A 27,650-nucleotide genomic window follows, 5' to 3' on the forward strand; every position below is an offset into this window, starting at 1 on the left:
AAAAAAAAGTATAATGCCAATTACTGTCAAAATATTGTTTTAAATGAAATACAGTCACTGAATCTGTTCACATTGGAAGTGTTAGGGGCAAATAATCTTCGCTTTTGTTTCAAATGATACAAACAGAAAAAATATGAAGACAGGTGAAATCTAAGGGGCCGATTACGATGGCGGGCAGACAATTGTCCGCCCGCCATCGCACCTCCTAAAGGGACTGCCAGCAATAGTTGCGGCGGTCTCACCAATTCAATTATGATGCGTCCACCAGTGTGGCGGGCGCATCCTGTATATTTTACTTTGTGGCGGGCGGTGCTGCTAGCAGCACCCTCCGCAATGTAAAATATACATGTTGTGCTTTTACATGCACAACGTGACAGGTACCGCGCGGTGCCTGCCACATTGTACATGTAAAAGCAGGGGGGTACCATAGGTGCCCCCCATGTGCACCCCACACCCTGGGGGCCCGCGGCGGGTCCCCAACAGCAGGAACCGCCAGCCTTTCCATGGCGGCAATGCAGCCATGGAAAGGCTGCTCTGAGCCTGCATCATAATATGGATGGCGGTGCATATTAAACCCCTTTTTTTAGACCGGTGGAAAAGCGGCGAACGGTCTTTCCGTCCGTCGCGGTGCCTTTCCTATTCCCACCGCCATCCTAATTTGGAGGTGGGAATAATCAGGACGATGGCGGGAAATCTGCGACCGCCGGCCCGACGGTCGCGGATTTCCCACCATCGTAATCGGCCCCTAAAATAGTAAAATAGGCATTCACATATTCGTAGGAAGTACTTTTTTCGGATTCTGGTCTTAATTGGTACCCACTGCCCCAGTCATACTACCTCAACATAAAGACTCCATCCTGTGACCGTGGGGGTCATTAGTATGGTGGGCGGACTTTGTCTCCCCGGCATACCCCCGAGAAACGGGACCGCCCGCAGTGCTTGCGGCGGTCCCGCACCTACAATTAGGATGGGCCCGCTACACTGGCATCACCGCCCGCCGCAATGCCACAAAAGCAAGTTGTGCCTTTCAAAATCACAACATGACAGGCACTGCGCGATACCTGCCATGTTGTACATTCAAATGTAGGGAGGTACCATAGGTACCTCCCATGTGCACTACCACCCCCCAGAATCCCTGTCCCTGGCCCCAATGTCGAAGTCCGCATGCCTTTCTGTGCCGCCATGGAAAGGCATGTCCCCGCCTGCATACTAATATGGATGGCGGTGTCTACCAGACACGTCACCATATTCCTGGGCTTTTCTGCCCGGTAGGCAATCGGGCGGATTGCCTACAGGCGGACGGTCTTCCCATTCACCAGGTCCACCCCCGTCATGGTAATGTGGCGGGGGGGGATTTATATGCGGGCAGTAGTTTTTGGCGGACGGATCGTCACCGCCATACGGGCGGTGGTGATCCGCCCGCTATCTTAAAGACCCTCATAGTATGTAGTAGACTCTTATAACCAAGAAATACAGTGTAGACCAGGAACGAGCAAGTCATTTTGCCCAAAGCCTCAAATATGTTTGTTTCTGTCAGGAAAAAGACGTTTTAATGTCTCTTTAGTCCGACACGCACCTAGGCATTTTTTTACATTAAGCAGGGGCAGAGATATGGCACTGTGACACTCACAGCCAGCTAGGAAGCCAAATAGAAATACAAAACCCCATAGAAAAACATATAAAGGCTTTTGATTGGCCAGAAGCCAACAACAACTGTTCTCTAGCCCAGGATTGTCCGGTGGGATCCTTAACCCACCCTCAGGCAAATCATTTCTTCCTGATGGGGATTGCAGTCAAAGGATGTACTCAGGGGCAACCACTTTGCTGCTATTGGATGTTGCAGGTTGGATGCAGCGCCAGCAGCCTGCCTTTTCATTTCTCCGGAGACCAGCTGAGACTGATTGAGGAGCCCTAGAGAAGCAAGATTGAAGGGAGAGAGGCCTATGTAGTTCTGTGGAGCACACATGTAGCCCTCTCTGTTATGAGGCTTAGGGCGGGGACTGATGGAGGCCTATCATGAGTGCTGCATATGTCTCTGGACAGTGCTATTTGCTCACCCCTTGGCCTTTCATGACGGTATATGTGTCCTTAATTTTGCTATGTTCTCCTACTGGTGCTTACATCAGTGTCCCAGCCCGGAGGTATTAGTTCTATTTCATCTTCTCAGCCTTTAATGCATGTCAGCAGAGGTGTTACTGCTGCTCTTTGCCGTCAGTCCGCGATTCAGCTTACCCCTTACCCTCTGTGTTCTGCTATCAGCACATTGCTCCCCCAGCCTCTCTTAATAGTGCTTATCCAGACTATACATTAGCCTTATGAAGTATGGAGTGTCAGTGAGTGGCCTACTTTGTTTACTCAATGGGAAGTCTTGCAACACAGAACATGCCTGACAAAATGATACTTTTGAAATACACGTTTACAGCCGGCTCCCTGCTTACCATGAGAAGGCGTTGTCAATCCTATAGGCTTGGTTCATATTCGACGGCTTGCCTTCCCTTTCTTGTGTTTATTCCTTCCCTGGAGTATAGCCTCTTTACAATCCTTTTGATTGCCTGACTTTTAGCCTTCCACTGCTCACTTTTAAGTGACTACATTTGTCTTGTTGGTTAAGCACTCCAAGAGAGTGAATGTGTTTTCCAGCTGTCTCCTGGGTGCTTCTCTTCCTTCCCCATACTCCTCTCTCGTGTACTTCTCCCTTGTGCCCGTTCTCCAAGTTGCTCTCCCCTCATTACACTCTCCACTAGTCCCCTCTACTGCTCCCTCTCTTATGTTCTTCTCTTCCACCCTCTACATGGCTTTCTTCCTCATGTACTTCTTGTCTTTTGCTAGTAGATTTATTTTTAATGTATCCTCCCTGCCTGGCTCCTCTCACATGCTCTTCCATTGCCCCCAACCCCAAGGAGCCTGTCTTCATGGGTGAGTGGGTAAATGTGGCTGTGCCAGAAAGTGTGTTCCATTAGTGAGTCACTGATGCACTGTCAGATTCCGTCGCGCCTCTTGTGATGATGGGGTCGGCATGAATGACTACATATTCCAGAAGGCTTAGCGGCTGGGAGGCGGGGTATAAGTAGAAACCGTTTCCTGCAGCTGTTGTTGGATATTCTGGCTTGTTGTTCCTGGCGTTCCCAGACGACCGTACGGATTGGCGTTTCCTGCGCTCCTGTGATTATCAGCTTTGCGGTTCCTGTCGAGTACGTTGTTTCCGACTTTCCTTGTTCGTCTCTGTCCTCCGTTGGAGAGCCTTCTTGCACCGGCTATTGCGGAGGGCAGACTTCCTTGAACCGACTTGTCGGCTCCCGTGTCTCCGTGAGTGAGCATGCTTTCCTCGGCTCATGCGGAAGAAATACACATTCGCTGGTTCTGACGTTTCCTCCGTTGGCGAGCCTTCTTGCACCGGCTATTGCGGAGGAAACAGTTTGGTTGCGTATTATACATTGCCATAAATCCTCTGTTGGACAGCCTTCTTGCATCGGCTATTGCAGAGGATTTACTAAGATAAGTCCCAGGGTGGACGAAGGGTCTATTCATCCACCTGATAACGACTTCCTTAAGGTAACCTTATTTGCATTTCTTCTGGGTGACGTAACCCTTATTATTTTTGTTCATGGGAGATACTGAGTAACTTACGCTGCATTGCTTAGAACTCTGTTTACTTTCCTTCAGGACACAAAGGGAAAGAGATTAGGGTATGTAGCGTTCTTACTTACCAGTATATATCATTCAATTGCATTGGTAGTACGGGTAATTTCAATAGTGGGTTTCTATGTTCACAGGGGAAGGCAATCACAGGATATATGTTTGTACTCTACATGGCAGAGAAGCATCTCCTGTGTTAGTACAGTTCACCTTCCTGATACAGGTATAGCACAGTTTAGCTTAATAAGTAGCTTTGTGGAAAAGCACGTTACTAGAATTACGACCCATCAATCATTGGTTTCTTTTCTGTCTTCACAGCTCTCCCTCCCAGCAGTCCCCTTCCTTTCCTCCCTTTTGTTTATTATTTTGTCCTCACCTGATCCTTCTCTAGCCCACGGCTTTAATAGCATTCGGGGCTTGGATAGATCTGGAGGTGGCCTATTTGTACTACAAGCTGATCCTGAGGACGGAGAGGATAACAGAATATCCGACCCCAGTATTAATCTCCTCCCGATCAGTTTGGGGCAATGGCTACTCTGGACGAGGTGATGGCTGCTTTAGTTGTGGTGCAATCTGAGTTAATTGCATCCAGACAAGAAAGCACCGAGTTAAGGAACCGGTTAGACAACATACAGAAAAACCCGTTTAGTGCTGGGGCGTCAGGGTCGGGTACAGCAGGTTCAGTAGTGGTAGAAATTCCCCCTAACATACCGTTAGCACATCCAGAACGATTTAACGGAGATGCTGGATCGGTGCAAGTGTTTTTGACACAAGTCGCAATGCATTTTTCATGCAAACCCAGGTCATTCCCCACCAATCAGTCTAAGGTTGCATTCGTCATCTCATATTTAATAGGGGACGCGGCTCAATGGGCTGTTCCAATAGTACAGAGAAACGATCCAATGCTACATGACTGGGATGTTTTCCAAGCAGAGTTCACAAAAGTATTCGATAGAAGGGCCGATACATATATGGCGGACAAAGAACTCCTAGGTCTACGTCAGGGGAATCAAGATTTGGTTACTTATTTAAACCATTTCAGACGTCTAGTTGCTGAAACCAAGTGGCCTGAAGCCAAACAGGCATCAATCTTTCATCAGGGCTTAACTGAGGAAATGCAAGACATCATAGCTCAAATAGACCCCCAGCCTGAGTCCTGTGAGGATTTGATCAATTTGGTGTTACGATTGGACCACAGGATGAAGAATCGTAAAGGAGGTAGCGGGGCTAAGACCAGGTCAATCCCCTCTTCTGTGGCGGTAAAGACCCCTGATAGTACGGTATTACACGCCTCTTCAGAGCCTATGGAAATAGGAGCGGTCCGTGCGGCCTTAACCGCCACCGAAAAGGAACAGAGGCGTAAGTTCGGTCCTTGTCTTTACTGTGGCAAAAAAGGCCATTTTGTTAGAGAGTGCCCTGTTAAACCCAAATTTGCCAAATTTCGCATGAATAGGGGGGTGTCCGCGGCCACAGAGAAACCGGCGGAAAACTGAAGGGCTCTGGGGTTGATGAAGGGGTTCCCTGGAGTCATGTTGTTATCCCTTCAATGTTGAATACGGTAGTGGGAGCGCAACATTTGTTCATCAAGATAATTTTGATGATTGGCATGATGGAGGTGCATACGCAGGCTATGGTGGATTCTGGGGCTACGGGTTTCTTTATGGACATGAAGGAAGCAGAAAGAATAGGCATACCTCTGATCCCTAAGGAAGACGGTACCGATGTATTCGCAGTGGATGGCAGGAAACTGAACACCGGGCCCATAAGTTATCAAACAGCTCTGACAGAGATGAGGTTTGGGTATCACAGAGAAAGAGTTTCTTTCAGCATAATCAAGGCACCGCAGTATGGGGTAATCCTAGGCATTCCTTGGTTGAAGAGACACAACCCGGAAGTCAATTGGGAAACAGACACAATAGTGATGAACTCTGCTTATTGCGAAGAGCATTGTTTTAGATATGCACAATGTCCTTCGTTTGCTTTGGCATGTGGGGATCACATAGCCACCGCCGCAGAAAAAGCGGTTACACTCCCAGCGGTATATCAGGACTTCGAAGGAGTTTTTGACGAAGTACGAGCTGAGGAGTTGCCCCCACATAGGCCATACGACTGCCAGATCGAATTGATTCCTGGGGCAGTGATTCCCAAGCGCAGGCTGTATGCGTTGACAGAGCCAGAAAATGCTTACTTGAGAAAGTATTTAGACAAACTGTTAGGGTTGGGGTTTATACGCCCCTCACGATCACCAGCAGCGTCCCCGTTGTTCTTCATCCCCAAGGCCAACGGGGAATTAAGAGCCTGTGTAGACTTTCGAGCCCTTACGCGGTAACAATAAAGAACAGATACCCTTTACCGTTAATCAATGTATTATTGGAACAGGTGAAAAAGGCTAAAGTGTTCACCAAGTTAGACCTAAAGGGAGCATACCATCTCGTGAGAATGAGAGCAGGGGACGAATGGAAGACGGCCTTCCAGACCAGGTATGGGTTATTCGAATACCTGGTCATGCCCTTTGGGCTATGCAACGCCCCTGCTGCCTTCCAGTTTTTCCTTAACGAGGTGTTGAGGGAAATATTGGACAAACACGTCATTGTGTACATAGACGATATCCTCATATATTCCGAATCGGAAGACATGCATGTACAACACGTCCAATCTGTCCTGAGGATCCTACAGAACAATCATCTCTACTGCAAACTGTCCAAATGTGACTTTCATGTCACGACTGTGGAATTTTTGGGGGTTATGCTTACCCCCTTGGGGCAGTAAATGGCAGAGAGGAAGATTCAAGCAGTTCGAGACTGGCCGATTCCTAGAAACATCAAGGATGTTCAATGTTTTCTAGGATTCGCCAATTTCTACAGACGTTTTATCAACCAGTTCTCGAAGGTAGTGGCTCCCATAACCAGACTGTTGAAAAAAGACCAAAGGTTTGGGTGGGATGAGACAGCCCAGGAGGCGTTTGTAACTTTAAAGGAAGCATTTGTCACCGCTCCAATACTGAAGCACCCCAATTCAGACGTTCCATTTATAGTCGAGGCGGACGCCTCAGAGGTAGCTACCGGAGCCATTCTTTCACAGCGAGATGAATCCACAGGCCTTTTGCATCCCGTGGCTTTTATGTCACGTAAACTTACGGGGGCTGAACTCAACTACTGCATAGCCGAAAAAGAACTCTTGGCTATCAAACATGCCTTCACGGAATGGAGGCATTTTCTCATGGGAGCGAAGCATACGGTGACGGTTTACACCGATCACCGTAATCTGCAGTTTATGGCAGCGGCCAGGCATCTATCCCCTAGACAACTGAGGTGGATGCTTTTCTTTTCAGAGTTTCATTTTGTTATAACTTTCAGGCCTGGAGTGGACAATAGAAAGGCGGATGCCTTATCCCGTCAATCATCCACAAAATCCTCGGGGGTTGGAGCAGAAGCTCCGATAGTGGATCCTGTCAAGGTGGTTTGTGGCATACAACCTGATGCCTTTTTGCAGGGCATACGATATGGAATCAGAACGGACCCATGGAGGAGATGGTTACAGTCACATCCTGAATGGCACATAAGACACGGCTTTCCGATAAATCAAGGGCGAATGCTCCTACCCACCGAATCCTTGCGGAAACAAATGTTCTCTTGGTGTCACTCTTCACCCAGTGCTGGACACGTGGGGGTGGATAAGACTGTGGATCTGATCCAGCGTAGATGTTGGTGGCCCACGATAAAGGACGATATACGGAGATGGGTGTCGGGGTGTGATGTTTGTGCCCGTGCCAAATCTGATCATCGTCGTCCTGCAGGGCTTTTACAGCCCATGCCTACCCCTTCTACTCCTTGGGAACGAATATCATTGGACTTCGTGGTAGGTCTACCCAGAGATCAGGGTTGTACAGCAGTATTGGTTGTCATTGACTATCTGACAAAGATGGGGCATTTTATTGATTGTCCTCAAGTACCTACAGCGGGTCAATTGGCACAGCTTCTTATGGTCCATGTGGTGCGCCTGCACGGTTTACCCAAAGTCATAGTGTCTGACAGGGGCTCTCAATTTACCGCTAGGTTCTGGAGGGCATGGTGCTCCTCTCTTCATATTGAAACGGCTCTGTCTACAAGCTTCCATCCGCAAACTGATGGTCAGACTGAGCGTCTCAACCAGACGTTAAAGCAGTTTTTACGGTGCTATGTGTCTCAGGGTAAGAACAACTGGGTGGAGCATCTATGGCTCGCGGAAGTGGCATACAACAATGCGACCCATTCTGCCACGCGAGTATCACCTTTTTTTTGTACTTACGGACATCATCCTCGGTTTCTTCCGTTTGCACACCCTTCCCCTGAGGTGACGGTGCCTGATGCGGCCAGGAGGGCTTCCCGGCTGAAGTTGGTGCTGGAGCAGGTGCAGGAATCCCTGAAAGCATCGAAGCTGGCTTATAAGAAATCGGCTGACAAAAGACGCCGTCAAGGTCCTGTGTATCAGGTGGGTGACTGGGTATGGCTGTCCACCCGGAACCTCAGATTCAGGCGTTACAGCGTGTTTAACCCTCGCTTCATTGGCCCGTTTCGGGTGGTGCAACGTATCAATCAGGTGGCAGTGAGGCTGGTGTTGCCGAGACATCTACGTATACATCCTGTTTTCCATGTGTCCCTGCTCAAGCCTGCTGCTGCGGTGGTGCGACGTCTCCCTCCCCCTCTGTTGGTCCCTGACGGCTTGGAGTACGAGGTGGAGAGTATTCTGGACTCCAGGTGGCGGGGCCGTGGCCTTCGATATCTGGTGGCTTGGAAGGGGTACGGCCCCGAAGAAAACTCGTGGGAGCCTGCTTCTGGGGTTCATGCTCCTCGCCTGGTGGCAGATTTTCATCGCCGGTATCCTGACCGCCCCGGGCCCCTTCGGCGCTCCAGGTGAGGGGAGGGGGATGTACTGTCAGATTCCGTCGCGCCTCTTGTGATGATGGGGTCGGCATGAATGACTACATATTCCAGAAGGCTTAGCGGCTGGGAGGCGGGGTATAAGTAGAAACCGTTTCCTGCAGCTGTTGTCGGATATTCTGGCTTGTTGTTCCTGGCGTTCCCAGACGACCGTACGGATTGGCGTTTCCTGCGCTCCTGTGATTACCAGCTTTGCGGTTCCTGTCGAGTACGTTGTTTCCGACTTTCCTTGTTCGTCTCTGTCCTCCGTTGGAGAGCCTTCTTGCACCGGCTATTGCGGAGGGCAGACTTCCTTGAACCGACTTGTCGGCTCCCGTGTCTCCGTGAGTGAGCATGCTTTCCTCGGCTCATGCGGAAGAAATACACATTCGCTGGTTCTGACGTTTCCTCCGTTGGCGAGCCTTCTTGCACCGGCTATTGCGGAGGAAACAGTTTGGTTGCGTATTATACATTGCCATAAATCCTCTGTTGGACAGCCTTCTTGCATCGGCTATTGCAGAGGATTTACTAAGATAAGTCCCAGGGTGGACGAAGGGTCTATTCATCCACCTGATAACGACTTCCTTAAGGTAACCTTATTTGCATTTCTTCTGGGTGACGTAACCCTTATTATTTTTGTTCATGGGAGATACTGAGTAACTTACGCTGCATTGCTTAGAACTCTGTTTACTTTCCTTCAGGACACAAAGGGAAAGAGATTAGGGTATGTAGCGTTCTTACTTACCAGTATATATCATTCAATTGCATTGGTAGTACGGGTAATTTCAATAGTGGGTTTCTATGTTCACAGGGGAAGGCAATCACAGGATATATGTTTGTACTCTACATGGCAGAGAAGCATCTCCTGTGTTAGTACAGTTCACCTTCCTGATACAGGTATAGCACAGTTTAGCTTAATAAGTAGCTTTGTGGAAAAGCACGTTACTAGAATTACGACCCATCAATCATTGGTTTCTTTTCTGTCTTCACAGCTCTCCCTCCCAGCAGTCCCCTTCCTTTCCTCCCTTTTGTTTATTATTTTGCCCTCACCTGATCCTTCTCTAGCCCACGGCTTTAATAGCATTCGGGGCTTGGATAGATCTGGAGGTGGCCTATTTGTACTACAAGCTGATCCTGAGGACGGAGAGGATAACATGCAGAGAGTAAATGGTACAAGTAGGTATTTGTACAGGACATGTAGATTTCTGCCTCTTGAACATGTGGAATACTGAAAAAGTTCTGCAGTATCAACAGACGTCTTGAGCAATTACCCAATGCAAGTTCTTGAAAATGAAACTTAACCCAGTGGCAAACATGACATTTGCATTCATTGATTACACTTTTGAAGTACACTTCTCATGAATGCCCAAAGCCAATACTCAAAACAAACTTCCATTGTCTAATAAACAAGTTAAAAAACACAAGGTCCGGTGCTAGGGGGCACTGGTTCCAAAACACTTAAGACTAGGGACACATCCTCAAGAAACAACAACTAAAACACAAAAGACAACCCCTCATTAACCCAAACCTCTCCCCACAGCCACCTTCCAAACAATAAGCTCCCTGAACAGGAAGACAAACCCTCCCACCAATATCTGCCAGTGACATGATATCTATAATGCCACCTTGCATGGTTCAGTCAGTAACAATTACACAGACACCCAAGGTCTAAGATCACTCCCTGCTAATGTTCTAAAGCACTGGACAACTATCACATAGAAAAAAATCAGCATGATGAGGATCCACTGTAGTTGAAGAAATACCAAACAAACTTCTCATTCCCTAATAGAGATTGCTCTCAGTAGCAAATACGCAGTACAAACCGAAAAAAAGAACCTGGAGTTAAACTAGTCCAAACCCTAACTGATATGTGGCCACCTTCATGCGCTCAGATAGCGATGGAAGATTAATCACTTGTACTTTGGTCCAAACTACATCCACAAACAATCCCTTAATACAAACAACCTAGGAATGAAAATAAATGCAACATACTCAGAATCACAGAATTGTGGTGTGTTGACATCCTCTCCATATCAAATGGAATGCTAACAATAAGCTACAAGAGGGTCTACAAAAATAGAGAAGCATAAAGAGGAGGGAAAATGAAAATGCTGACAAACAAGAAACCAAAACACAAAAAAGTGTAAGTCAAACAGCATTTGTAAGGTGATAAAACCATTAGATATCACCGCACCAGTAATACAGAGGTGTCAGAACAAAGAGAGGAAACTAAAAGTCTAAAAAAAGAATAGTTTTAAAGTCTGCTTTTGAATTCGGTTAAGCTACATGGAGATTATTTCAACATTTAGCCACTGTTGATTAAACAAGCCTGCCCCCCAGAATAGTAGGGCATCAAACCATTGCCAACTCAGAGATCTCAGCAACATCATCCTGGGTGACCTAAACCTCCATTTCGACAACCCCAATGATAAAGGAGCCTCAGAATTACTACTTGATCTCGCAGCTTACCAACTCCACCTCCTCAGTGATCAACCCACTCATAAAATGGGCCATCTTTTAGAACCCCTATTCTCGAACATCTCCAACTTAAAGATTCAAAACCCGACACCTTTACCTTGGACAGACCATTTTCTAATCGGCTTCAGTTTGCACCTGCCAGTTTTGTACAGGCCAAAATCATCCTCTCCCTGTCTCGAGCGCCGCTGGTCGAAACTGGATACAGAGGAATGGAGGCACCTCTTGGAATGCTCGAAGCCACCTAATGACTCCCCCATCCACATAGCAGACACCATGTTCTCTGCTTGGATTGAAAATGCCCTCGACTTAACCCTTCCCAAGACCCCAGTCCGCATCGCTAGGGGTAAGCCGCGATCCCCATGGTTTAACCAGGAGCTTCGCTTACACAAAAAACTATGCAAAAAACATGAAAGAGCTTGGAGGAAAGAACCTACTCCCCAAAAAAAGAAAGACTATAGATACACTATCCTTATCTATAAAAAAGCTCTTAAATCCGCTCAAGCAGCCTTCTTCGAGGAAAAAATTAGAGCTTCCTCCAACCCAGCCAAAGAAACGTTCCGCATAATCAACAAACTTTTAAAGACACCGGACCCTCCCCCACCTGATGACCAGTCTAAAGACCGTTGTAATGAATTCGCCAAATTCTTCAACGTAAAAATTCAAAATATATTAAAATCTCTTCCTCCCCTCACAGATGATACTTCTCCTGATCCAGTGCCCCTCACACAGTTGCAACCCGGCTTCGGTCTGAACGCCTTCTCTCCCGCCACAGAAGAGAACCTTCTCCCTATTTTTTCATCCATCAAAAGTGGCTCTCCACGTGACCCGGCTCCCCCCTATATCCTTAAATCAGTCACACCAACTATTCTTTCACCTTTGGTCCAACTCATAAACACCTCCCTCTCTCAAGGCACTGTGCCCCCAGGCTGGAAAAAATCTATTGTGAAGCCCCTCTTGAAGAAGCCACATCTCGACCCAACCGAATTGGGTAACTACCGCCCCATCTCCCTTCTGCCCATAGTGAGCAAAACGGTTGAAAAATTTGTCAACAAGCAGCTCTCAATTTATTTTGAAAATAATAACCTCCTTCACCCTTCCCAAATGGGCTTTCGCCCAGGTCAGGGCACGAAGGCAGCCATAATGGCTGTCGTTGAAGAAACGTGCAAAATCTTGGACTCAGGAGGATCAGTGGCAGTGATCCTCCTGGATCTAAGCGCGGCGTTCGACACCGTGAACCATCACATCTTGATCCATAGGCTAAGGGCTCTAGGTATCTCTGGGCCGGCTCTAGCCTGGCTGGAATCCTTCCTCCACAACCGATCCTTCCAAATTTGGGAGGGATCCTCTAAATCTCACTCCACTCCCTTATCCTGTGGCGTTCCCCAGGGCTCTTCCTTGAGCCCCACCCTATTTAATGCCTACATGTCTCCCCTCCAGGAAATCGTGTCCCCTTATGGACTCAAGCTAGTGACGTATGCGGACGACACGCAGCTTGTAGTATCCCTTAACCAACCTGACCGCTCTCCCGACAATCTCTACTCATGCCTGTGTGACATTTCTCGCTGGATGGACCGCTCCCACCTTAGGCTCAATGCCGAGAAAACGGAGATTATGGTACTGGGTAACCCAGCCTACTTTAATCCAAGCTCTCTGTGGCCTTCCTGTATGGGTCCAGCTCTGACCCCTAAACCTGCTATTAAAAGCCTAGGCTTATGGTTAGACCAAGATCTTTCCTTCGCAACCCAAGCTAGGAAATCTGCCGGAGCATGCTACGGTATCCTCAGGACCACCCGCAAAATCCTACCTTTGCTTCCTCAAGACACTAGGAAACTCATCATCCAGAGTCTTTTAATATCCAGACTCGACTACGGCAATGCTCTTTATCTTGGCGCCCCAAAGAAAGTAATTGCCAAACTTCAGAGCGTACAGAACTCGGCAGCTCGGCTGCTAACAGGCACTACCCGTAGGAGCTCGGCAAAACCAGCCCTAAGGCTTCTCCACTGGCTCCCGGTGCAGGAGCGAGTTAACTTCAAAGCGCTCTGTCTGACCCATAAAATCCTTCACAACAAAGGCCCACCCATTCTTAAACATCTTATCAGACACCATGTTACTAAAAGAAACCTGCGCTCCGCTCATCTCCATCTTGCATATGTACCTAAGATCAAAAAGGCCCGCTCGGGAGGCCGTCTTTTCTCTTTTATTGCTCCCAAACTGTGGAACTCCCTCCCACTTACCCTCCGAGCGGAGCCCAACCATCTCACGTTCCGCAAGGGGCTGAAAACTTGGCTTTTTCCCTGATTTCTTTTCTCCTCTGCCACTACCTCTGTCATTAGCGCTGGGACGCTCAAGGGCAGCCATGCGCTCTATAAATGCCTATTTTATTTCATTTCATTTCACATAAGTAAGATGTCAATCCACCTTCCTTGAGGATCTTAAAAATCATTTCCATGGCATGAAATGTAATCTTGTTTCCAATTTGGATTCAGTGAAGTCTCTGCAGCCTGAAGCTTATATTTTTATGGTGATTGTGCTCAGTCACCACTCAAGCTAAATCATTCAGGGTCTTTTGCAAGGGCACCAGAATCTTTTTAGAGGTACCTACGAAATTATTGGCACTGTAATCAAGGCAAGATCCAATTATAACACTGTCAGAAGTGGCTCAATTGTCTTCCATTGATTCCAATTTAGCAGATGTGATGGCACAGACTTTAGAAACTGGTTAACCTGCCCCTCCTTAGTCACAGTTCATTGCATAGAGATACAGGTGGCAGCATCACAAACGACATGATTTATTCAGCTTTTGCAATATCACTTTGGACCCAACCAACATAAGCTTAGTCTTGTTGGTATTAAGTATGAGTTAATTCAAGCAAATCCATTCACAGATATTCTGTACGATGTTGGTTAGGTCGTAGTAGTCACAATCTTAAACTCCACTCAGCGAAAGGATCAGCTGGGTACCTTTGGAGTACATGTGAAACTCTACCCCAACCATTGTTACCAAGAGATCATGAACACAGCTTCATATAAACATTGAAAAGGGTTGGGAGGGGAGCCATGGAGCACATCACAAATTACCTCCACTGCTAGGGCTGTAATAACATTAAAACCCCCTAGGCTGTTCAAATCACTAAGAACCACTCAATCCATAAGAGTAGTACTGATCCCCACACCACCTGCAGCAGGTCCTCCATGTTATTATCATTTTATTTTTCCATAGCAGCTCTGTAGGTAGGTATGGAGCGGGGTGGGGCTGGGCTGCCCACAGAACAGGGGAGGAATGGTAGGCACTCTCCAAGTGCGCATGATGTTTTGGCAGGCCATCTTGGACCAGCCAAACAGTCATGTGAACTTTGCATATTCTCCACTGGCAGTAATACACAGCCTGGGTGGAGAACATGCACACGTCCCCAGTACCTGACTGAGCACCGAACCATGGCGCTCAGACCAATCATGGCACTGCTCAGGAGCATTATGATTGACTAAGGAAGTCTGGGAGTCTGTGTTCTTCCTGTTTCCTGCATCATGGCAAGAATGACAGAGGAGAGGCGGCCGTCAGTAAGGTAAGTTTAATTTTTTTTTTTTTTTTAATACCCCTCACCACTGCTGCCCCGTAGCAGCCGCTACTGAGTGAACAGTGCAATAACAGCAGCATTTACTTCCTGTATTTGCCACTTCTTACCCGTCCAGTTACTCCTAACTCATCAACAGCGAATAAGAGGCTGTTGACAGGCTATGGGTGGCTCAAAGGGTAACCACTGTGATGTCAGTGATAACCTAGGAGATGTCACAGAGTGTCAAAGAGTGATTGGTGTCACTTCAGCATTCAATTACATTTTAGTGAATCAACTTATGGAGGAGTCTATGAGCATTTATAGAACAGCCTGTACTATGAAAGATAACATAAAGGTGATGCAATCTCACACCACATAGAAACCCGCTTCCAGAGCTGCACAATTTCAATGTCTTGATTGGATATGCAGCAGCTCCCTTACATGACAAATTCTTACCACCTAATGGAGATATCTGAAGTTGCCCTAGGTCAAGAATGAGTATCTCGTCTAGTCCAGCTTTTAAGGTCTCGCCTTAGCCATTGTGTTAGCGATGCTTTGGCGAGATATTAAGTAAGGGGCTTTCAAAAGTGCTCCCAAAGTCTGCAGGCGGATCGGATACAGTGCATGTGCGCCGGGCGCGTGCACCATTTGTCCACCTGCGTGATCACTTTTGCAGTCGCTTTGGTGTTCTCAGTGAGCCGCGTGGCCACTGAGAACATCAAATCGTCGCGAAAGTGATCTCAACCAACCGTGACTTTTTTAATGTGACTCTTCATGGTGAAAATACAAGACACTGTCATTCATGCTACAATCCTAAATCTAAACTTAAGACTAACCCATACCCAGGTCTTCAATTCGCCTTGCCCTTTCAATTAACGCCACAGTGCTATTTTTTTTTCAAAGTATACACCATTATTATCGTTAAAATGATAATTTTTTTTTTTTTATTTACCTTAAAAACTTGTCGTTTTCGCTTTTCTTTGTTTTCGGTACGTGAAGAATTATTTCTTTGATTTTTCTTACTTTTTTTCGCCCACAGTTAGCTAGATGAGTCATGCTTGCTGAAGGCAGTTCACTCAAGCCTGACGTCTAGTCAGCAGGTGATTTCACACCACCACTGACGTGTCAGAGAAGCCGTGGGTTTTCCACTTCTGCAGAGAGCGTCAATGGGGCCAAATGGCTGCAAACTGAGCAGAGCCAGTGATTGTCTGTCTCTTAGTTTCAGAAATGACAGCGAGAATACCCCCACGCCAGTCAAATGCATCTTCAAAGAACCGTGACTTTTTTAATGTGACTCTTCATAGTGAAAATACAAGACACTATCCTTCATGCTACAATCCTAAATCTAAACTTAAGACTAACCCATACCCAGGCCTTCAATTCGCCTTGCCCTTTCAATTAACACCACAGTGCTATTTTTTTTAAAGTATACACCACGCTCTCTTCTGTCGGCACTTCAAAGGAGGCCACCCATCGTCCATACTACCATGCTAATAAGAGGCTGTGGGGATTTTTCAACCGCCTGTCGGGTTCCTGGGTCGAACCCCTGGCAGCCTCCAACTCGCTGTGCCTTTCTCTCTAGAATGTCGGCATCACCCCAGCAGCTCTGCCCAGTAAGATGCCACCCCCCACCCCTCCTCAGGAGGGAAAGGCAGGCAGACGGGTGGATGCTTTGGCACCCTGAAAGCTCTGCGGAAGTTCTTTCCTTATCTTCCATCCACAGCGAGAGAGACAGTGGCCAGAGCATTAATTCTCTCGCGCCTTGACTATGCTAACGCTCTGTTAAGTGGGTCCCCGGCCTATCTGGTGGGGCGCCTTCAGGTCATTCAAAATGCCACAGCCAGACTTTTATGCAACATTTCAAGTCGCATGAGTGTTTGGGCCCACTTGCAGAGGCTTCATTGGCTGCCAGTGCCGCAGCGCATCATCTTCAAAATACTTACTTTGGCCCATAAAGCCATTTATGGCCATGGTCCTACTTATTTGATTAAAAGGTTTTGCCGCTATCTCCCCAATCGACCTTTGCGCTCTGCCGCCCAACATCTGTTGCAGGTCCCTCGATTTTGGTGATCTCGGCTAGGCGGGCAGTCAATTGCGGTTAGAGCGGCGACCGCCTGGAATGGTCTCCCTTTGCCCTTGCGGTCTAACCTGAACTTTGGTCTTTTTAAAAAAGCTTTGAAAACGTATCTGTTTAAAATCGCTTTTTAGATGCTCCTCCGTCTGTTATGGCCTTTTGCACTTTCCTTCCAGGATTCCGTGCCAGGGTGCTCCGGCAGTAATTGAGCACGTTATAAAACTGCATATAACACCACCAGCCGTCAGTGCACGCTTTCACCGGGCACAAACACCACCAGCCGTCAGTGCATGCTCTCACCAGGCACACACACACCACCAGCCATCAGTGCACGCTTTCACCAGGCACACACACACACACACACCACCAGCCGTCAGTGCACGCTTTCACCAGTGCCGGATTAAGACCTTTAGAGCCCAATGACCATTTGCGAAATATAATTATCTTGACCTTTCTATAGTTTATCTGAGTCATTCCTCTTTCCTATTTTATGTTTATACAAATTTTCTTTGTGCCTTGAACTTCAGAGAACAACTACAGAATATGTGCGTGGTGTCTAAAATTTGCTTGAAGAAGTTATAGTTGCCTGCAGTTTGCTCTGCAAATGTATACTGTCTCTACTTATAATTCTGAATTGCTATGTCATCCGTGTAAGATGGTATCCTCAAGTTCACCTAGGTCAGTGTAAGGAAGCTTCCTACTTAACCACACACACACACACACACACACACACACACACAACACTATGCACACACACCACACACACAACACTATACACACACACAAACACAACACCACACCACCACACACAAATACAACACCACACGCACACACCACACCGCCACACACACACACACACACACAACACCCCCACACACACACCACACACACACAACACCACACACACAAAACACCACACACACACAAACACAACACCACACACACAACCCCCACACAAACACAAAACACAGACACACAACACCACACACATACACAAACACAAAACACACACACACACCACACACACACCACACAACACCACACACACACACCACACACAACACCACACAAACACACTCACAACCACACACTCACACAACCACACACACAACCACACACACACAACCACACACACAACCACACACACAACCACACACACACAACTACACACACATACACACACACAACCACACACAACCACACACACACACACACACACACACACACACAACCACACAATCACACACATACACAAAACCACAACCACAACCACACACACACAAACACACATACCACCACACACAACCACACCGTCAGTGCACACTTTCACAGACACCCTAAGTTGTCAGGGCACGCTTTCACCGGGCACAAACACCATCAGCCGTCAGTGTACGCTTTCACCGGGCACAAACACCACCAGCCGTCAGTGCACACTTCCACCAGGCACACACCACCAGACGTCAGTGCATGCTTTCACCAGGCACACACACACCACCAGCCGTCAGTGCACGCTTTCACCAGGCACACACACACCATCAGCCATCAGTGCATGCTTTCACCAGGCACACACACACCACCAGTCGTCAGTGCACGCTTTCACCGGGCACAAACACCACCAGCCGTCAGTGCACACTTCCACCAGGCACACACCACCAACTGTCAGTGCACGCTTTCACCGGGCACAAACACCATCAGCCATCAGTGCACGCTTCCACCAGGCACACACCACCAGACGTCAGTGCACGCTTTCACCAGGCACACACACTCCACCAGCCGTCAGTGCACGCTTTCACCAGGCACACACACACCACCAGCCATCAGTGCACGCTTTCACCAGGCACACACCACCAGCCGTCAGTGCACGCTTTCACCAGGCACACACTCCACCAGCCATCAGTGCATGCTTCCACCAGGCACACACACCACCAGCCGGCAGTGCACACTTCCACCAGGCACACACACCACCAGCCATCAGTGCAAAATTTCTACAGGCACACACACCACCAGCCATCAGTGCACACATCAATTGTTAACGCATCCACAATTAACTATTGTAGCAATCGCAGTATGGCGCACTTTACTTTTAAACATATTCATCTAAAGCACAGCATGACACCATTGCTACAAAAATAAATACAAATTTGTTTGGCTTACAATTTATAGACTTTTGTTGCAATTGGTGTTGCAATATTTAGCAATGCCAATAGCTCAATATTAATTAATGCAAGACCTATTGCATTGCAAATGCTTGTTATTTTTATTTTGGGGCTTGTAATGGTTCAACTATCAGGCAAAACAACAAGATACATAAATGCAGTGAATATAACCAGGATCGGACACGCTACTCATGTTGACATTGAACAAATAGAGAACCCTACTTTTAATAGATTTATGCAAGCATGTATCAGGATCTATTTAGCGTGCTACATGCAGATCAGTAGATGGTTGCTTCAGAGATTGCAGCAACAAGAATGGTGTGATAGGGAGATCTGCTGGCCTAAAAAAATAGAGACCCTGAGGGAGAAAGAATGTAAGAGTTAAAGAGACGGAAAAGCATCTATGGTAGGAGCTAAGCACTTCCTGAAAATTGTGTGGCTACCAGTGCAATTGATATATGTTGGTAAGGAGTTCAATAGGTTTGGGTGATTGGAGCAATTCTTAATCTTCTGGTAATTTTTTCTTGGCATTGTAAATAGTAAGGAGAATTGCAGAGCTTGGGGCCTCATTACCATGATGGTGGGATCGCCACCGACAGCCCATCCCTGGCGGTCCCACCGCCGTTGTACTGTTATGTGGGAATCTAGGACCCTAGTGTAATTTTTCCCCGATTCATTCCCATATATAGGTATAAACCATCCAGTCCTTATATAGGCATAAAGAATCATTGCCTTATTTAGTTATAGCCTGCGCAGCCCTAATACGGCATGGCTACTTCCACTAAACTCCGAGAATCTACATTGATTTTGTGGTAAAATCAGCCTTCAGCAGTCAGGAACCTCCCCCTGCTTGAATACTGATTTATCCAAGAAATGCGGGAGTTTTCAAGGAACTAAGGCACTCGTGACGATATTATGCCCAATCCTACGTCAGACTCGGCACCTTCAGGGGTATAAATATGCCTACATTTGCCCAGTCAAACACACAGTGGTTCCAGAGCAGATCGACTAACTACTTGTCCGACGCCCTGCTGCTGCAAGTGCTGAAGGAAGCCGACCCTCCAACTGACGCACTGAAAAGACGCTGTCTTTTCTCCTGCCGAGAAATCCAGCTCCAGTGTTTCCAGGCTACCCTTGAGGGTTGCTGGGAGATCGAGTCCCGAGAGAGAGATACAAGACCTCTATCATTCTAAAACCAAGGTACGGAGCTGATTAGATCCCTAGAGAATTCTTGAACAGATTCTTGGCAGAGAAATACTAAAACTTAAACTACTCCTCACTTACTTCCTCCCTCGTACGAGGCTTAGGTTAGGTACACCGAGGTAGGCGTATGTTAGAAGCACCAGTTGAGTACTTTTAGCCACTATTTTATCATTGTATGTATTTTATGCATTCTATGTATTTTATGTATATGGCTCAGAAACCATATAATGCTTTTACAGTACTACTTTATAATACTATTCGTATTATATGCATTGTACTTCTTAACTAGCATTTCAATTGTAGTAGTGCATTTCTTATGCTTAAGAAATAAGACTGTTCAATAAATACTTTTATTGAAAACGCCCGTCTCTCTATTTCTAAGCAACTCTGGTGAAAACAAGCATACACATCTGACTGAGTGAAATAGCCGTCTATTGTTTCCGTGACTCTAGAGGTACGTTTCATTCGGGGGAAACAAAGTTGTCATGTTATATGGTTGTCAGAGACTAATCCCTTCTTGTTTATTGGAGAAAGTTTCTAGTGACCTCTGAGCTAGCTGGCACTCACAATTAAGTCTAAAATATTCGGCAGAGACCTAGTAGACCTCAGTCCTACGTCTAAGCTGCAGGATATATTATTCCAATGCGCAGAGCCTATTGGGAATATAGGAACTACACTACAGTACTGATGATTCCCGCCCGCCACATTACGATGAAGGGCAGAAGGGTGGTGGTCGGAAAGACGACCGCCACTGATCCGACGGGCTCACGGAGCTCATCGGCCCTTGGAAGATATCTTAAGTGGCGGTGCCTGCCAGGCACCGCTGTAGGGATTATGATGTCCCTCCGCGCCGGCCATTTCATGGCGGTTTGCACGCCATGAAAAGGCTGGCAGAAAGGGACACTGGGGTCCTGTAGCGGACCCCCCTTTCTTCTGGCCCTCAGTTCTGGGTTTTGGGGGGCACTTCCCCCCTCCATGTCCCTGCACCATGTGGCAGGCACTGCATGCTGCCTGCCACATAGTGCAGGGATATTTACATTTGCATTTACATTTGCAGGCGGTCGCATCGTAATGCCTATTGCCAGACCACCGATGGCTAGTTGGCTGGTCTCGTTCCTGAAGGGATGGCAGTCAGACTTCCATCCGACCGCCATACTAATTAGGTCCTCAGTTAGGTTATATATTTAGACATATAAGCTGAGGTAGAAGGGACCCTTTTGTCAAATTGGCGTGCTGGCAATGTCAAGGGTTTGAACTGAAAGGGGGTTGAAACTGGAAGCCAGTGAAGACATTTGAAAGTAATTTAGATAAGGTCCCAAAGGTATCAGGGCAAAGATTAGTTTGACAGGTCGGTTTTGCATGCTTTGCAGATTTATAATAGATCCCGAGGAGGTATGATGTAACAGCTACTGCTGTAATCTCCAAATGCTAGTATGGTCAATCTAATGAGCTGACATTTTGGGCCTGATTATGAGTTTGGTAGAAAGGTTACTCCATCACAAATGTGAAGGATATCCTATTACAAGTTCCATCATGTTCCATTGGATATAATGCAACTCTTAATAGGGCAGACGGGATATCCGTCATGTTTTTGATGAAGTAACCCGTCCGCCAAACTCGTAATTTTGCCCTTTGTGTTTGGATTGGAGGAAGCCAGTGATGTTATGTGTTCAAGGATGTTAGTTGCGGGTCTTGACAACAAGGTTCACTGCGCTTATGAAGGCGATTTTATGAGAATTTACTAGGCTTAGATTTTTGCCCGTCTTAAATGGGAATAGGTTTGGACACCTACAATGGAAGAACAGAAGAATTGGGTTTGGAGACGTGTGTAATCACACTAGCAGAATTCTATTTTTATCTTCATTCAAGGATAGCGAATTTTGGTTAGTTCAGGTATGAATGGCTTGAAGGCAGGGAGAGGTGGAAATGTCATGGAACCAGTTCAGTTTCATCACAACCTTGGTAACACTGCATACACCTGGAAATGGATTTGGAAGTCACACCCATAACAGCTGGATGAGGCAAATGTTGAATAGAATAGGAGATAGGCATGAAGCTTGAAATAAGGCAGACAACAGTTTGGCTCAGGAAGACCAGATGCAATTAAGTTTTACTTTTTATTATTACTTACGGCTGGTGTTCTCTCAAAATATCAAATGAAAAATATCATTGGGGCATAATGCCGCCACCTTAATATTATGGCATCAAAAACATTGTGGGAGATAATATACTATGTTTAAAATGTTATTTTTATAATATCATTTACTTAAATGTTGTGTATAATGTTTTTTGTAATGTTATACGGTTGTTTTTCGTTTAGTTTAAATTAATGTAAAGTTTATTTTATTTAAATTATGCAATACTGATTTTGCTCAATATATATTATAACAGTAATTTATTACGTTTTTTAATTAGTTAGAATTTTTTACTAAGGAAATTAGATATTTGTATATTTTCTTATTTTGTTTTTGTAGCAGAATGTTGGTTTTGTAGGGAAACAGGGTGGGAACTGTTTTCAAATTAAAAAAACATAATTTATTGTTTTTCATGATTATGAATTAATTATTGAATTATATGTTTGCCAATTAATCTTTGGGCATTATATATTTATGTGGCATATGGAAGATTTTGTAATGTTCTGTTATTTAAAAAGAGTATAATTATTTGCAATAGTTTTAGTATGTAATTTCTGTAAATTATTAATGCTTTCAATTAGATGATTTTACAAAATAGTTACATAAACCATTTTTTATTAAGATAGATACATGTTAAAAAATTTAGTAATTTATATATTCAAATTTAAGATGAGATATTTTTGTACTTTGTAGTAAAATTAAAGATGGTAAATCAATATACTTTAGAGTATTCTTTATTTTAAAAAGTTTGTTTTTTTCAGCTGTTTTACACCTATGTAATAGATTAAAAGTGTGTTTGTATGGAGTTGAGTTCTGTTTTTTAACCCACCGACCTCAAAATATTTTACTGTCTGGAGTTGAGTTTAGAATATAACATTTTCTTGCCACTTCCCCCTTCTCCATATGCACCAATGTTAATTTTCTTCTCCAATATGTGCTGGGTTTGCCATTAGAATTGTAAATACAATCCCATAAACTCTAAACACTTTCCCAATTTTGTTCAGAGTTGGAGTTAGAATAGTAAATATGACCCCCCAACATTAAACACTTTCTTCCAATATATGTAGATAGATCATTATTCATAAACCAACTCTACTCTAAATGTTTTTCCAATTATGTTTAAAGATTGAGTGAGATTAACAAAAATAAACTCCCATTTACAAAATACTTTTTCTAATATGTTTGGGTTTTAAGTTAGAATATTAATACACTTTCCAAAGATGAAAACACTTCCTCGAATTGTGTTTTGGATTGCACTGAAATATGACTACCCAAAATTAAACACTTGCTCTAAAATGAATGGGTCAGAATAGTGAATATGACACCCCCTCGCCCCAACTTTAAGCCTTTTCCCAGTTATTTTAGGGTTGGAGTTACATTAGTAAATTTGGCCCACACCATTTCTCCAAAATGTGTGGGGTTGGGTTTAGTATGGTAAATTTAAACAGAGCTTCCAACACGAGACCTTTTCACCAATATATGTGGCTTTGGAGTTAGAGTAGTAAGAGTGCCCACCATCTAAAAATACTTCTTCAAATATAACTGGAGTTAGTGTAAACATAGTTAACACAGTTAAAACTTTTAAAAAAAACAATTATTTTATGTGAACATGTATATATTTTTATGAAATACAAAATATACTAGAGTGAGGCATAAATACTTAGACTCATTTTTTGTTTCCCTACTACTCGTTATATATGTGGATTATATATACATATATGTATGAATGTAAAGCATACATATATATATGCACCTATAATTTTTTTCAAATTCATTAACTTTCTTTATATTTTTAAGCAATTAAAGAAATGTGGTTACTTTATTAAAAAAATTAAATAATGTTTTCTATAATATATTTTTTCAACTATAAGGAAGATAAAATTGTACATAGTTTATTACATTTTAACGAAATAAACGTTTTATTACAAATTAAAGGAAATATCTATGTACAGAATTTTATTGATCATATTAAACACAGTCAGCACTTTTTTTAAATAAAAATATTTTTAAAAATTTTACAAGTGAGGGGTGTGGTCTGTGCAGCCAAGATGGAAGAAGCACTTGAAAATCCTCTGGGCCTTCTAGATAATCCTTCTTTATCCGCTGCAGCGCTTCACTGACCCCATTGGATGTCCACTGATGCCCCTTGCCTCCAGATGAAGCCTTCTCTGTCCTGATGACAGCCCACAGACACTGACCTTGTGGTCTGGTAGCATGGTGGCTGACTGCCACGGCAGTGGGCGGCCCGGGTAGCTGGGGCCCACGTCCTAAATCTCTCTCCCCTGTCTTCGCCGGTGGATGGTGTCCAGACAGCCGGGGCCACAGTGAACAATTTGGACTCACTGACTCCGCGGAACTGGGAGAAGGGATGGAAGTCCTACTGCTGGCTATTGGCGCTGAACGCAGCTTGCAGAAACAGGCGGCTGCAGTGCAGATTCCCCGGGAGATGTAGCTGGAGGTAGCCCCACTGACTGCAACTGCGTCACTGTAGAGCCTGGGACTTAGAAGGCCACATCAACGGAGATCTCGGTTCAAGCCACACAGAGGCCTCCTGGACAAGTTTCCCCCGGCCTGAATGCTCATTCTTTTGGGTGGTGAGTCGTGAGTTTTCCTCACTGTCCCCTCCCTGTGACTTGCTGCATGTAGCTTGGCTTCCGGCCTTGCCTGGTCTGATCTTGTGGCCTCTTTGCCATTCTATGTTGGCCCCTACCTAGATGGTGATTCTGAAGGCTGGTGAGGTGAGGCCTGGCCCCAGAAGCAGGCCTCCCCATGGCAGCACTTGGACTATCCGAGACTCATGGGCCACTCCACCTCTTACCCTCCTTCCCCCCACTTGGAGACTGGGAAACGACTGAGGCCATAGAAAATTCTTCACCTGGTGCCACGGGTTGCAGACCATGATATGACTGTACGCCCTATTTTGACTTGTGCAGCTTTGGACCTGCGAATGACTATAGGTGATGCTGTGCTGATCCAGACCTGGCAGGTTGGACTCTATCTAGTTCCCAGGGACCTGTGGGCTGGAGTTGTCTGAGGGTCAGCGCTTCAGTGACTAGCTGACTGAAACCAGTGCTTTTCTTCTAGAGAGTCACCTCTAAAAGTGGATTGTCCCAGAATCCCTGTACAGTGTGTGGGCCTCTGGCGATACCCAGATGTTTATGCTGCCTACCCTCCTCCAAAGTCCTTCGAGCGGGAGGCAAGTGGGTCAGGCTATACTGGATCCTCTTAAGCTTGGGTGGGCCATGATGTTGAGCGGCCTGCTTCCCTAGATACATGTGTTTTGGGCCTTGGTTGTGGGTTCATAGGGAGGAGCCATAGAGGCTATAAAGCATAGGTGAAGGAAGAGCCAGGACATTGCCAAGGTGGCTTTCTAGAGCCGCTTTACCCCCTTTGTACCTACTAGACCTGTCCTCATTCTGGTCTGAACATTGAAAAACAACCATCCATAAATGTTCAAATATCGACAAATTCCTCATTCTACCTCCAAACGCTTTAGGCTCTCCCACTAGGGGTCCTTCGAGCAAGCATTTGACAGACCGAAGTGATGCCGGGGCTATTTTGCAGGTGATTCAGGCCTCGCAGGAGGCCGTAGACACAAAGATTGTTCTGGTAGGGGCGGATGTGTCTCTTCACAGTCAAGACATACGCAATATGGCTGGCCAGGTCTCTGAAGCTGAGAGCCTTGTCCAATATGACCAAACTACTCTCCACCAATAAACGTCTTGACACAGAAGATACTGAAAATAGATCACAGTGCAATAACCTTAGAATTGTAAGCTTCCCGAAGGACGCTGTATTCACCAACTCAGAGAAATTCCTGGGACTCTGGCTTAAATCATGGATCTCATAGGAAACCCTTTGCAATGGTTTGTCACTGAGAGGGCCCATAGATCCCTGGTTCAGAGTCCTCCAATCCCATGACTGCCTAGATTTTTAACTTTCAGGACCATAACACAATACTCCTTGAGGCGAGGAAGGCTGGCAACAGCTCTTCCAATCTACCTGCATCACAGTTTTTCCGGAATATACTAAACTTGTCCAACAGTTAAGGAAATCCATGATGCAAGTAAACAGAAACTCTGAGCCATGAGCCTAAATACATGCTAATTCTCACCGCTAAGCTAATGGTGACCCACAATTCAAACACCCACTTTCTGAGACAACTTAAGAGGCTTGGGGCTATGCAGCTGAGAAAAAATAACTCCGGTGCTATACCCAACCCAGATGAGATCAATCTGAATGGCTTGCTCAGCCATCTCCAGGCTTTAATTGGGCCACACTGCGAATAACGAGATCACACAGGAGCTGACCACAACCCAGGGAATCCCCAGATTCATCTGAGTCGATCCAGAATCAACGCTAGTAGTGAGCTTCGCATAACGCCCACCCAGGGTGGCATCACAAATGAACAGATGGTAGGCCCTGGTGGGGAAAGTTACCTTGAAAACATGAATATCTTGTTTGTTACTGGTGTGCAAAGCAAAAAGGGCATACTACTGAGCTAAGGGCTGCCCCCAAAAACATTCCAATATCTGGAAGCAGTTGTAGGATTACTTTGGACTGCTTAATGAGCACTATGAGATATGATGGAATGGTGTCTATAGGCATATATGCGTTGCAGTGATGTAATAACTGGTTACTTTGTTTGATTTTGTTTGTAATGTTTATCGCAAACATACAAATCAACAAAGTTGATTTATAGAAGAAAATTACAACATAATACTTTTTTTTAACGTGATATTTTTTCAAAGACTTTTTCACTGCTTGGAGGTCCACTCATTTTTATTTCAATTTTGTCACCATTATTTTGTGGGTTACTCCATTTGGTCTTTTCTGTTGAAGCAAAGGATGGTGTGGATGGCAGTATCGGGGAAGTGGCTCCATGTTTTGCATTAGGTCTTTATTTTACTCTTCCTAAGTAGTACAACTGGGACAGTAGGTTGTTAGTAAGGTTAGTTTACTCGAGTTATCATGAGTTAGTCAAGGTAATTAAATAATTTACCGTTGTTTTCATTGTTACAGTAGTACCTAGTGAGTGGTGTATTATGTTTTTAGGAGTATTGTGCTTCAGTTGATTTATTTTAGTTAACATGTATATTATGTTTATGTATTTAATGATATTGTTTTTAGGGTCATTTGAGAATAGGATTTTTTTACAGATATAATGCTATTATTTGGAGAAGAGTTTTGAAGTGTGCTTGGGTTTTTTTTAAGAAAATGATTTGCCATTATTTGTCAACGTTTTTAATATCATTTTCTTTATCTTTTTAAAGTTTGGGGGATTTTTTTTATATATCTATTTTTGGGAATTTTTGTTCCATTGATCATCTGCTACTGAACTATATGTTTCATTTTATACTTATCTTGAACATGTGCAGTGGAATTTTATTTAATTGGAATATGATAACTGAAACCGGTCCTGTTATTAATTGATGTTGTTACCATGTACCTGAATGTATTGCATTATTAAATGTGCTTCTAATATTTATTTTGCTGTTCCTGTTTTCACTTTAATT

At 45.2% G+C, this 27,650-nt stretch overlaps 2 protein-coding genes across 4 annotated transcripts in view; one reads left to right on the top strand and one right to left on the bottom strand.

The window, feature by feature from the left end:
* Positions 1 to 27,650, bottom strand: part of IQCK (IQ motif containing K) — a 632,757-nt gene that overhangs the window by 564,675 nt on the left and 40,432 nt on the right. The gene's annotated exons all lie outside the window — the stretch shown is intronic.
* Positions 1 to 27,650, top strand: part of KNOP1 (lysine rich nucleolar protein 1) — a 386,483-nt gene that overhangs the window by 244,587 nt on the left and 114,246 nt on the right. The gene's annotated exons all lie outside the window — the stretch shown is intronic.

Source organism: Lissotriton helveticus, chromosome 10, assembly GCF_964261635.1.
Source record: "Lissotriton helveticus chromosome 10, aLisHel1.1, whole genome shotgun sequence".
In the NCBI taxonomy this organism is placed as follows: domain Eukaryota; kingdom Metazoa; phylum Chordata; class Amphibia; order Caudata; family Salamandridae; genus Lissotriton; species Lissotriton helveticus.